The 4122-nt window shown below is 35.5% G+C and overlaps 1 non-coding gene across 1 annotated transcript; it reads right to left on the reverse strand.

Moving 5' to 3' along the window:
• Positions 1-2465: 2465 nt before the first annotated feature.
• TRNAE-UUC (transfer RNA glutamic acid (anticodon UUC)) lies at positions 2466-2537 on the reverse strand. Its single transcript has one exon. It is a non-coding gene; the product is annotated as a tRNA-Glu (tRNA).
• Positions 2538-4122: the final 1585 nt, after the last annotated feature.

The following is a 4122-nucleotide window of genomic DNA, read 5'->3' on the forward strand; positions in this document are numbered from 1 at the left end:
GCAGAGCTGTGTATTTGGTTGATTCCATTCTCCATTTTTGGCACAGAAAGCTGTTGGCAAATTAGTGCTTTCTGTATTATAAGAAGGGGATGATGTTAGGTTGATGATAAAAACCTCTCCTTCCCAAATTATTTTTCTCAATTTCTTGTTATACATAATTGCCAGATTTGCAGGCATGAACAAGCTCTATTAGTGTAATGGAATTATGAGGGAAATTTTCATTATAAAGAAAATAATCATGATATCCTTAGCTTCATTTGCCTCTTTTCTGTTGTTGAACACATTGCAATACATGACTTGTGTAGATTAGAAATGAATTGTAATGGGACAGTTTTTAATTTTTTTGCAATACATTTCATTTAGTTATTTTTATATCTCTCTATTTTATATTTCTTTTGTTTTTGCTGTTGTCTTTTAGTCACTAAGTTGTGTCCCACTCTTTGCAACCCATGGATTGTAGCCCACCAGGATCCTCTGTCCATGGGATTCTCCAGGCAAGAAAACTGGAGCAGGTTGCCATTTCCTTCTCCAGGGCATTTTCCCGGGCCAGGGATCAAACCTGAGTCTCCTGCATCACAGGTGGATTCTTTACCACCGAGCCATGGGGGAAACTCATTACTATTTTCTATTTTACCAAGATTTCTGAAGATCCAGTGTGTTCATGTTTGATGATACGGTATATGAGAGAAGAAGAGAAATTTAGATCTGTCCTAAAAGGAAAGTTATGACCAACCTAGATAGCATATTCAAAAGCAGAGACATTACTTTGCCAACAAAGGTTCATCTAGTCAAGGCTATGGTTTTTCCTGTGGTCATGTATGGATGTGAGAGTTGGACTGTGAAGAAGGCTGAGTGCCGAAGAATTGATGCTTTTGAAATGTGGTGTTGGAGAAGACTCTTGAGAGTCCCTTGGACTGCAAGGAGATCCAACCGGTCCATTCTGAAGGAGATCAGCCCTACGATTTCTTTGGAAGGAATGATGCTAAAGCTGAAACTCCAGTACTTTGGCCACCTCATGTGAAGAGTTGACTCATTGGAAAAGACTCTGATGCTGGGAGGGATTGGGGGCAGGAGCAGAAGGGGATGACAGAGGATGAGATGGCTGACGAGTGATGAGTCCATCACTGACTCGATGGACGTGAGTCTGAGTGAACTCCGGGAGTTGGTGATGGACAGGGAGGCCTGGCGTGCTGCGATTCATGGGGTCGCAAAGAGTCAGACACGACTGAGTGAATGATTTGATCTGATAAAAGAGTATTCTGATAAAGTTCATGCTGAAGAAAATGAAGACCTCAATCACAAATTGTATAAGCTAATTTACTTATGGCAAGTCACATGATGCTAAAAAGATTTTGTGCAATAAACTAGAAACCAATGGCTTATCCAATATGTTTACTTGTCAACAGGTTTCATGAGTAAATGTCATTTGTCAAAGACTTTTTAATATTTATTTTTGTTTTCTTGGCTGTTCTGGGTCTTCATTGCTACGTGAGCTTTTCTCTAGTAGAGGTGAGCGAGAGCTATTTGTTTAGTTGTTGTACTCAGGACTTCTCATTGCAGTGGCTTCTCTTATTGCAGAACATGGGTGTTAGAGCATACGGCACACAGGCTTAGTCGTCCCATGGCATGTGGAATCTTCCCAGACTAGGGATCAAACCCATGATCCCTGCTTTGACAGGTGGATTCCTTACCACTGGACTACAAGGGAAGTCCGGTAAATGTCATATTTTAGCATTTGCAAGATTCAAAAATAATTATGAATTTTATAATTTTTCTCTGTTGTGAAAAGCTGATCCCCAAAAGCAAACATCTCTTCATTTTTTAAAACACAGTATGTGCCTTGGATAAACTGACGTGGCATCTGTACCAATGGTCCTCTGTTAGACATTTTTGTCTCTCATGTGAAAAAAGAAAATACTATCATAACATGCTATTTTTATCACATCAGAAAAGTGCTAGAGTCAAATAGTGTTGGAGATGGAAGGATAGAAGTTCAGGTAATGGCCCAAAAATGGTTGTTTTTTCATAAATCAAAACTATTTCATTTAAGAATATTCTAGAAAACTGTGAATGCTTCTCAACAGGATGTTTTAACTGAAAGTATACTTGCAGAAGTGCTATCAAGAAATTAGCCAGATTTTGTGGAAATGCTTTGAAGATGAAGCCTGACTACACAACACTGATATGCAGAACTTGGAAGGCATTTTTTCATCACATAAACCATTTGTATATATCTCAGCAAGGTCCTGGAGAAAAATGTTTAGACTTCAAGGAATGCAATTCTTGGATATCAAGGGAAATGGAGTATTTATAAACAACCATGTTGCAAAAGAAACCATAAAATGTTTCATTTGCTGCTTGGGCCTGAGAGTAAGGAAAAAGTTCAGCAAGTTTCAAACCCTATTGAGAACCAAAATTTCTGTTTATTTGTTTTTGACCAGATTGCAAAGCTTGCAGGATCTTAGCTCCCTGACCAGGGATTGAACCCAGACCACAGCAGTGAAAGCACTGAGTCCTAACCACTGGACCACCAGGGAATTCCTCCCAAACTCTTTAGAATATGGTAGACCCTCTTGAACAGTCTTTATGTATGACCCAGTGAAGGAATCTATCTTTGAATAGTCTTCTCAGCTGAAGAATGTGAATTTGAGAGACAAAGAACTTAATGAGCTAGATTTAACCTGGCAGTAAAGACAAAATTGACTGAATTCTGGAAAAGTTCTGGGCTTCTGAAAGCAAAACAAAAGTATCCTGCCATTATAAGATAGCAGTGAATGGTTTGCTTTGCTTTTCAGTTTCTTTCATGTTTGTGTAAACTTCTTCTTGCTGATCAAGTATCAAAAGCATGATACAAATTGTCTCATTTTTGTTGAAAATGTCATCTTGTGTGTTTATATCATTTTTAATCATAAAGTGAGAATTTTTGCAGCAAAAACACAAAGCAAAAATAAAACATACAGATTTTAGACTAAAAGTAAAATTTTACTTCTTCACATTTAGCTTCAAGTATTACTTTTTATCATATGTAGATTCATAAATAAGATCAAATAATCAACTTGTTTATATTTTGATAATTCTAAGCCTATATTGGAGTCTTATATGTCTGATTAGAAAATGTATTTTTTTAATTTATATAAAATTTGCATCATATGTTATATTTTTCCTCAGTGCTTTGGATTATGACTTTAAAGTTTTATTATTCATATTGTTAATAGATTTTCATATTGCAAATAGCCTTAATTAAATCAAATGGTGGCTTGTGTTGAAATTGAAATCTACCAAGCCTTCTTTTACAAGAAATAAATGTCATTTTGTCTTGAGACAGTTGTTTAACAGAAATTTGTTATGCATATCTTATGACTATGTAAAACTTATAAGATGGGAAGAAAAAACATTGTGAAAAGTAAAATTAATCTATTATTTTTTCTAAAAAATTTGACTAAAATCCCTTTCACTTTTTTAAAAAGTCTTATGGGTCTTTTTTAAAGTCTTTTTATTTTCTATCAGAGTATAGCCAATTAACAATGTGTGAGGTCTCAGGTGCACATCAAAACCACCAGCCCAATGCATAAACACATATCCATTCCCTTCCATTTTTAAACAAAAAATACTGTGCTTGAATCTGTTATACACCTCATCTCATTCACAAACACAATGAAGAAAAACACAATGACACTTTTAGATTAATATGGATAAGGTTAAAAAACTTAAGTAGGATTTTTTTTAATGAAAAGTTAAAGCTTCTTACACCTACAGCAGCCACTTGTGTTAGCAATTATAATCTTTGTAGAGGGTGGAATCATACAAAATGAACAGGCTAATAAGTTAGCTATAATAAATAGAACCATATTTGAAAATGGTATCCTGATGCAAAAGAACACTGGCATTCACTATAAGATTTTTTGATTTACAATGTACTGATCGATCAGATATACTGTGAGATATAGATACCATAACTTTATGCAGGACTTTCCTGAGTTTTGAGTGTTCTTCCAGAATAAAAAGATTAAGAGATTGATTTAGAGTGATGATTTAAAAAATAGCACCATGGCATACTGTTACAACGAGAATTAAGGTATAGTAGTATGTTGTTCCATGTCCAGTTCTAACTGTTGCTTCCTG

Source organism: Bos indicus, chromosome 1 (assembly GCF_029378745.1).
Source record: "Bos indicus isolate NIAB-ARS_2022 breed Sahiwal x Tharparkar chromosome 1, NIAB-ARS_B.indTharparkar_mat_pri_1.0, whole genome shotgun sequence".
NCBI classification, from domain to species: Eukaryota; Metazoa; Chordata; class Mammalia; order Artiodactyla; family Bovidae; genus Bos; species Bos indicus.